Raw genomic sequence first — 9423 nt, 5'->3', positions numbered from 1 at the left:
TTTAATTTGTCGACTTGCAGTTCGGTACTTTCACTTTCATTCAGGAACATTTCGTTCATGCCCACCTTGACAAACCGAGGTATTGGATGCAACTATGACGTATAATGACTGGTGAAAGAGTGTTGTTTTCATGGAATTTGATACCGCATGCCAAATGGGGAAAAAAAAAACCTCAGCATTACGCGATGAAGGTGTCTGTAGTCCTACTGACTCGGTACGCAGAGAATTGTGTCAAACAACTGTGTATTTGTGGTTTTTCCAGTCATAAAACTCAGCGAAAAGTCCTACAATGGTAATAGTTTGATAAAGGTGTTTACATGTCAGTACTGCACTTCAATAATGAGACTAAAATTGATATACTCCACTCGCCTTAATTCGATTTCTATTTAGTTCGATTTTGACCTTAATCTGATTAAGTTAATAAAAAAATCTCTGTTTACATGGTAGACTCTTAATCAGACTATTGTCTTAATCATACTAAAATTGGATTATTGGTGTCCATGTAAACAGCCTTTTGAAAGACAATCATTTGAACTGTAGCTTTTCATTTTGAATAATGTATAGTTATAAAATAAGTGTTGCTGTGAACAGAGTAGGGAAGCTGTAGACATCTTGGAGACCTTGAATTATTTAAAGTGCGTGAAGTGTTGTGCTATTTAAAGGAGCTCAGGCATGCAGACAACATTCAAAATCAATGCTAATGTTTCTTTCAGTGGTGAAATTTCATTATATTACCTCTGATGCTCTTCCCTAACAAGACGTCTTAACAATATATTGGCTTTAAAATAATGAATCATGCTTGAAGAAGGAAATAATTGAACTCATCTCGCTTTTTATGTTCTAGGCAGCAAAAAAACATAGCTATAATTGCTATAATATACCCAGATGGGGTGTTTGATTTATGTCGGCATTCTTTTTTTTCTCGAATATCAATGTGTGGACATCTGTGATTTGCAGGTTGGGCCCATTCAGGGATGATAATGGCTTTGATTACCCATTTTATTCTCAGGAAATCTCAGTTTGAATTCAAAATAGGAAACGGCACTGCAAGTATTGATTTATTTTAAGTCACAGATTTCTGTATTTGCGTCTTTGATACACTTAAAGTTGTAATACATAGTCACACTATATGTAGTTGTCTTTTAAATCAAGTTTAATATGCATTTTTCTCACGTCTCCCGAGGGTGTATGTGTTAATGGGCATGTTTGTTCCTGTGTGATATTGACTTTCTTGCATGTGCCGGGGTCTCTTATGTGAGTGTATTGATTGAAAACCTCTGAAGGAATGAATGTGGAGAAAGGTGAACGCACAACAGCCTAGTTTGTTTGTTTTAATCAGTGTGCAGCGCTGAAGGCCCCATGCAAGAGAAGAATTAAATCATAAGCCACATCTCCAGCGACTTTACTTTCTTAACTCTAATTACTCTTGAATCCTCCGCTTTGAGAGCCGAGTAGTTGAGAGGAATCCATAAGGAGGCCTGGGTGACAACCTGCATTTATGCAGATGCACTGAATGTCCACTGCGATTTTGGTTTTGTATTTAAATGTCACACGGTCTTGCTGTGGATAATTGAGGTCCCCGCGGTAGGGCAAAAATAAAAACTAGATCAAACCAATGATTCATGGAGTTGACGTGTGGTTGCGAACCCGTAATTAAGATGTCTGCAGGATGAAACATGTAACGTCATGAATATTGTTAAGTGATAAGTGCAAGAGTGCGTTCTCGAGATAAAAGTTAGTCATGAATTCAAGATAGCTTACAGTCAAGAAATTCATTTGATAAATTACTTAGCGACTTTAAAAGGTTTCTTGTAGTGCCTATATGTGTAATGCTAAAAAAAATAAAGGCATTTTTAAACACTTGCACATATGTGACAGATCGGATCAGTTCTATGACTGTAAACACGAAAAAAACGCATGCATTTGGATATTCAGAGATCGGTTTTGGGCCTCCTTCATCTGTGGAAATATGACGTTCCAATTTGTACATAATTATACTTGCGACAATGTGGTACTTCTCCGTGGTTTAATGACAGAAGGAAGAGCATGTGTGGAGTCGCCGAGACGGTAAACAACAACAACAACAACAACAGAGGAAACATGTAGGAGGAAAGTAGTCAGTCCACAATTTGCAGAGCTAAAAGCAAGACAATTTCTTCTCTCTAGTGTGGTACAGATACTAGAACACACCTTTACGCATGTGCAATGTCGTAAATTGTTTGGCAAGTGTAAACACATGAATCAGATATGGGTCACAATTAAAGAAAACGTATTAACAGACAGGCAAAAATTCTGATATCGTCAACAAATCGGAATTGGGCATCAAGACCTAACTGTGTAAATGTGACCTAAGTGTTCCCTCGTGTGCAGTGCCAATGTTTATTCTTGCTACCCTGTTCTTCTACTTTAGCAAGTTTTAGAATTTTGCACTTCTGAATGAAAATCTGAATGTCTTTTCCCATGTACCATGTAAACATTAGCCATAGTCCAGCCTTCCTGTTTCAGCCTTCAAACAGTATGTCATTTATTGTGAATGATTAGCGTTGATGATGTGCTGTAGGCCTATGTAAGTTTTTGACTCTTCTAAAGCATAAAAATTCTATATGTTTGCAGATATTTAAGAATGCTTAGTGAGCATTCTTGTTTATTTGAAAAACAATGCTGAAGTCTTCTGCTTTAAAAAATTGCGCTTTATGTGCCAGAATGTATGTTAACCTGCTCAATGCAAGTTTAGCCAATTATATTTCAGCACCCTGGCTTGCCTTGGTGAAAAATTGTGTATTTGATTCATTTTGTCTGTCAGGAAGGCTCTCAAAGTGCGTGTCTGCGACCAAAATGCGACTTCTGATGGATAGTAACAGCCTTCGAAATGAGACACAGATTCAGAGTTCCACATGATGTGTTTATTAATTAGGAAATAATATCAATATTACAATCATAAACATAACGTAAACATTAACACCGTGTAATAACAACACGCTACGTGGCGAGATTTGCATTAATAAGTAATTTGGCTGTTTGCATCACTCAACACTAGAGAAATTTAAATACAGCCATTCGGAAGCAGAGAATAGTGCACTTACTGCACTCCAATGGAATGGTATGGTATATAATATTTTTTAATACATATTAAACCTATTTACCATTATTAAATATACATGCTGAATCACTGACATGTGTTGGCTTGCACTGAGTCACAGTACTCTTCACAGGTTTATTTTATTTCCAAGATCTAGGTGAACTATCTGCTGCTGATTTCTGTAGTATGGCAATAAACATGTTGTAATATTCAAACTCACATTATTAGTATTTAGCTCTGGATAAAGCATGTAAGGTGTTATCCTTTTGTTCAGCTTAAATAAGCTGTTTCTAATTTATTAATTTCAGGTGTTGGTTAGAACAAAACTCCTTTTTTCTAACCAAGAATATTCTCCATATATAAGAATATATGTAGGCAATACCTAGCTCAAACACTAGGTGTGAAACTTACATACTGTACTGCACCTTTAACTGAACATCCATCAAGGGATACACCATGTCCAAACTGCATGTGATGCAATGCTGTGACACAATAAAAGGTATCTTTTTCATGTTCCAAATTTTTGTACTATCATCTGCAGCAGTTTTGTGCAAAAGTTCTACTGTAGAAATGTTTTTTTTATTTTTTGCAACATTATGGCTGAACAACAGAACTGACTATAAGACAATGATCACCTTGGATTCCCCTTCGGGAGGGAAACTTCAATGCTATGTGGAAAAACTTCCACTATGGGGGTTTTATTTAGAACGCCAATCGTCTGAAAGAGTATGTAAACGGGCCAATAAAAAGCCCCAAACAATTGGCAGCATCAGCCTTCGCAGTTTATGCTTGTTGCAATCAATTTGTCATAATAAGCACAGCACGTGCAAAGATGGGGCATCCTTTTCGCTTCAGAGACTTTTGAGAGAGTCAATGAGAGTTCCTCCAACTGTTTTCCTGGGAAATCTTCCAGAGAGAGTTAACGAGAGTGGTCTCCCGGTCCAGAGTGTGGTACACGCGGCAGCAGACGGTCGAGCTGGGTTTCTCCCTTGCCTGTTGTTCTTTGGGTTCGGTTCTCCAAAAGCGGTTGTTTAAGTTGCACTTTCCTCAAAACAACATAGTCGAGCAGCGCGTCTTTTTTAGGACGTCGCTTCGATTGTGCGTTTCTGTATGCAGTGGTTTCCTGTCCCTGGATGATGGGCATGAGCACTGCGTTGCATTTCCAGTGGTCCAGCATGTTCGCGGGCAGTTCATTCTGTCACTGCGATGGCATGTCTGTTGTACAATTAAGATCTCGGCTAGCCCTTGCAAAAGGGCTAACCACCCCAGGTATCCCCTGCACTGCAGCGGGCACTCGGGCATATCTGAGGGTTCCAGTGAGAGACTATCCGCCGCCTCTGGGCCTGTGGACTTCCCGCTCCTCCAAGCGCTCCATCCAAGCTTCGAGTGGAGGAAACGATCCGTCTAGCCAGATGGTAGCCCTCTTACTCGATGACACCAGGGACCAGTGCTGCATCGGAGAGTTGGCTTTCATTATCCGATGCGCATCCAGGCCCGCTCCCCCCCTCCGGGCAGTTGAGCGCTGTCACGGATCACGAAACAGGTATGTTAGCCGTGCTTTCCAGGGCTGCTTTGGTCGAGGGGTTGGAGATGGTTTATCCCCCAGCTCCGCGGCCAGATTGAGGAGATGGGAGCTACGTCGAGGACAAAAAGGTTAGATCTTCTTCCCAGAGGTGCACAGTAGGCTAACGCAGTCTTGAAAGGCACCTTTCTCTGCCCGAACTGCACGCCTCCACACTTACCATCTTGACGGAGGAGCAGCCAGGGGGTATGAGGCGATCTTACAGGTCGATTGCGCCATTGCAGTCAATCTTTGTCCGCGTGGCGCCTCTTCCTGGTGGGTTCCGCCTTGTCTCCCATCCAAATCTGCAGGTTATCTGCCTCCCTCAGAGCCAGAGCCTACAGAGCTGCAGGCCAGGCTGCTTCGGCCTTGCACGCTATAGCCACCTACCAGCGCTACCAAGCGCAGGTGCTGGTCCAGCTGCACGAAGGTGGTTCCAACCCAAACTTTTACACGAGCTCCGCACCACATGCTCTTCGGACCATTAGGTGTGCTGCGTGCGCGTTGGGAAGGACGATAGCCACATTAGTGGTCCAGGAGTGCCCCCTCTGCCTGAACCTGGCAGATTTTATTGAAGTGGACAAGGTTCACTTTCTTGACTCCCCTGTTCCGCAACACCATTGGTGAATTCACCCAGGAATTCAAGGCGGTGAGAGAGCAGTCAGATCGCTCCGCCCGCTGATCCATCCACATCTGCTGCTCCTCGTTGAGGGCGTAAAGCGGCTGTGTCGAGCACTTCGTAAGCCGTCTGCCCCTGTCTTACCAGGGTGCCTTTAAGTCAGGTAATCTGACCACGAAGCATGCCTGAGATTTTGCACGAAGCATGCCTGAGAATTTGCTTTTTTACCGGTGGAGGGCTGAGCTCTATTTCCAACATTTGCCCTCATGCAGAGGATCTCTATTTACGGGTTGGAGCTGGACTCTGTCACCATTACAGCACGCCTCTTCAGCTAATGCTGAACTGTCTGAGAGAGTTCCACAGCAAAATAGTGGTCCCACTGAAATCTTTTTTGAGGCTTCTGGGGCATATGGCATCCACAGCCGCTGTCACGCCGATCGGATTACTCCATGGTTGCATGGTTCAGGATCGGTAGAGCTATGCATTAATGAATTTGCTCTTCAGTGTTTGGACTCTTAGTGAGGATTTTAAACCACACTGAACTGAGCTAAACTGAACTGAACTTAAACACTAAATATTAATAAATAATAATAAAGTAAATAACTACTCTGATCCAGTTACTATGACCATTTACGTGAAGCTGCTTTGACACAATTGACATTGTAAAAGCGCTATACAAATAAAGCTGAATTGAATTGAATTGAATATGAAACCACTTCAGCACTTGTTTCACGATCGAGTCCCCAGACACACATGGCACGCAGGCACACACCAGGTGTGTTGCCAAGCCTTCAGCCCCTGGAATGACCACTTGTTCCTACAGGCAGGAGTGCCTCTAGGACAGGCGTCCAGACATATTATCATTTCGACAGATGCTTCCAGCACAGGCTGGGGGCCGTGTGTTGCTGGCATGCAGCTGCAGGTCTGTGAAAATGAACCTAGTTGCATTTGCATATCAATCGCCTAGAGCTGTTGGCAGTGTTTTTCGCTCTCCGCCGTTTTTTAACGATGTTGGAGCGACAACACGTGCTGGTCAGGCTAGACCTCCCTCAACAAGGCGTGTCTACGCCGTGAAGTGGAGTCCATTTACTGAATGATGCATCTCACAGAGAAGACCGTCGTGCTTTCTTTCCTTCAGGAGAAACTGGAGAGCAGACTGTCGCCCTCCACACTCAAGGTTTACGTGGCTACCATCTCTGCTCACCATGATGCGGTGGCTGGCAGCACCGTGGGAAGGCATAACCTCATATGCAGGCTGATGCTGCCAACTCATTGGCATTTCATTTGGCCCGTTTACATACTCTTTCAGATAATTGGCTTTCCGAAAATCCCCATAGTGGAAGTTTTTCAACATAGCATTTCCGCCCCTCACCCTTTGGGAACGAGGGTTACATTAGTAAGCAGAGCATTCTGCTTATATGCTTTATTCACTGATGAATGCTACAAGTGTGAGTTTAAATACCATTTATCTTGACATTTATTGCCATATTGAAATCCGCAGCAGGTAGTTAACATCAGATCTTAAATAAAACATCTAGCAAAGAGTTTGAAAATAAAAGTCAGATATGTGACAAACCAATAAGGTCAGTCCCTTAGTTGCCTATGTATTTTTAATAATGTTAAGGAGGTTTCATATGTATTGATTTTAAACATTACCATTTGGTTGCAGGAAAAGATGCAGTGGAGTGCATTAGTCTGTGCTTTTGAATAGCTATACTGTAGGAGAGGTGTATTTGTTCATGGAGAGCCACAGCCCTGCAGAGATTTGTTTCAACCCTGCGTCTGCACACTTATCTGTAGGTTTCAAACAAGCCTCAAGGGCTCAATTAGTTTGATCAGGTTTGTTTAATTAGGGCTAAAGCTAAAATGTGCAGAGCTGTAACCCTCCAGGAAGTTTGACACTTGTACTATATAGTATTTACATGTTTCTGTCTTGTCACATTGTGTTTGGTGAGGAAAGACAAATTACATGTTGCTGGAATCTAGTCACATTGTGTGGTTAGGATACAGTGTTTGATAGGTGTTAGATTTTTGCATGCATCAGCATACATCGGTAGCAATACATGTAAAAACTAAGGGACAAAGAACTGCGTCCGGTGGTCCCCTATTGTGTATTTTGATTGATATGATGCCTGTTATTTAACTTTATACAAACTTTAACCATGCCAATCTAGTCCCAGTAATACCAACTAGGGATCTTCATAATAACCGATTTACCGCTAACTGAAAGTGTGCATTTTTAATCATTTCATGGTATCAGTTAAACGATTAAAAAATATGTAGCCATGTTTTTAATTGGCTGCATAAATGTGCAACAAATATTTGTTAACTCGCGGGATGGTATATTATATAGTATATTACATAATTGTTTTTGAAATATTACAGTTCTTATAAAATATTGTTTTTTTTAAATAGACTACACAATCTGAATCAAACAAACCCAAATATTTACTAGATTTTTGCATAATGATAATAATGATTATTTTAATGCTTATGCAAGGCAACGCAGTGGTGCAGTAGGTAGTGCTGTTGCCTCACAGCAAGAAGGTTGCTGGTTCGAGCCTCACCTGGGTCAGTTGGCGTTTTTGTGTGGAGTTTGCATTATGTCCCTGCATTCATGTGATTTTCCTCCGGGTGCTCCGGTTTGAGTGTGAATGAGTGTGTGGGGATGTTTCCCGGAGATGGGTTGGGGCTGGAAGGGCATCCACTGCGTAAAAACATGCTCGATAAGTTGGTGATTAATTCCACTGTGGCGACCCCGGATTAATAAAGGGACTAAGCTGAAAAGAAAATGAAAGAATGAAACGTGTATGCAAATAATGCAATATCATATGTAAACAACAAAAATGTTATATACTATAGTAACCTGTACTTTACAAAACATATGAGCCTAGTCATTGTCTTTCATGACATGCAGTGCACGCACATGAACCTTGAGTAAGAGAGCTAATCGAAGCAAAGGTAAAACCAGACGCTCATGATGTAATCTGTAAAATAATGACTTCTATTAAAATGTTGACAGAGGTTTGTGATATTATAATAACAGCTGAGCATTAATTAAATGCTGTTTTTCATTCAGCGATTGATTTGAGGTAGCTTGCTATTTTTATTTGACAGGAGGAAAAAAACATATGATGAGAAAAAACAGTCTATGATGGTTCTTAAATAGGGTTCAGCCAGTGTTTTCATTTTGTACTCTAAATTTGTAATTTAAGTGGAAAATATCTAGGGCAGGCCTATTTATTTTATTATTTTTATTTAGTTTATTCTTCTTTTCTAGGCTGTTGGAAACACTGCAGGTGCGTGAAGATATTTTGTTGTTATGTTCTGTTGTAAATATGTTCGCATATGAAAATAAATCAGTATTTTAAAATGCAATATTTAATATGTCAGACACAAAATAGACAGGTCAATTATTATTTTTTAAATTAAATAATAATTTAAATTAATCTGACCAGTTAATGGTTATTCGGTTAACGAGCAGCGGTTGTCGGTTGGCAAAACTAACCTAAATGAGCATGCCCAATTTCCAACATTATGTGAGATAGATGATACCATGACAAATTTGAGTCCTGGCTGGGCCAGTTGGCATTTCTGTGTGGAGTTTGCATGTTCTCATGTTGGTGTGGGTCTCCTCCGGGTGATCCTGTTTCACCTATTGTCCAAAGACATGTGGTATAGGTCAATTGGCTAAACAAATTTGGCTGTATTGTACGAGTGCATATGTGAATGTGAGAGTATATGGCTGTTTCCCAGTACTGGCTTGCAGCTGGAAGGGGATCCGCTGCGTAAAACATATACTAGCGACCCCTGATAAATTAGGGACCAAGCCGAAGGAAAATGAATGTAAGAAAATGAATGAATTTGTTTATGTATATTATGTATAATTTGAATAAGTGAACAACACCAATAAACTTTGGGTAGTAAGAAACTGTTTTATCCGTTAATAATAGACCTACCCCTACAAATTTAAGGAAACTGACATACTAAAAATAAATAAAACTGTAATAAACAATAAATTACAAAAATTGTGAAATACAAATAAATGTAGTTTAAAGCTTAATTTATGAAACCACAAATTTAGTGAATGAAAGGCATTTTAGCAATGTACAATATTAAACATACAGCACTAAAATGACAGTGCAGAACTGCAGTCATTAGAGG

The 9423-nt window shown here is 40.6% G+C and overlaps 1 protein-coding gene and 1 long non-coding RNA gene across 3 annotated transcripts in view; both read left to right on the top strand.

Annotated features, from left to right (window-relative positions):
- The window catches only part of slc44a5a (solute carrier family 44 member 5a), a 252938-nt gene that overhangs the window by 134942 nt on the left and 108573 nt on the right, over positions 1-9423 (top strand).
- LOC147846221 (uncharacterized) lies at positions 4464-9247 on the top strand. Its single transcript, XR_015478273.1, has 3 exons — positions 4464-7490; positions 7715-8152; positions 8202-9247. It is a non-coding gene; the product is annotated as an uncharacterized LOC147846221 (long non-coding RNA).

The sequence above is a fragment of the Danio rerio genome, chromosome 2 (genome assembly GCF_052040795.2).
Source record: "Danio rerio strain M-AB ecotype USA chromosome 2, GRCz13ab, whole genome shotgun sequence".
Taxonomy (NCBI): domain Eukaryota; kingdom Metazoa; phylum Chordata; class Actinopteri; order Cypriniformes; family Danionidae; genus Danio; species Danio rerio.
The sequence above is the reverse complement of the archived record's forward strand: the minus strand, read 5'-3'. Positions and strand labels throughout refer to the sequence as shown.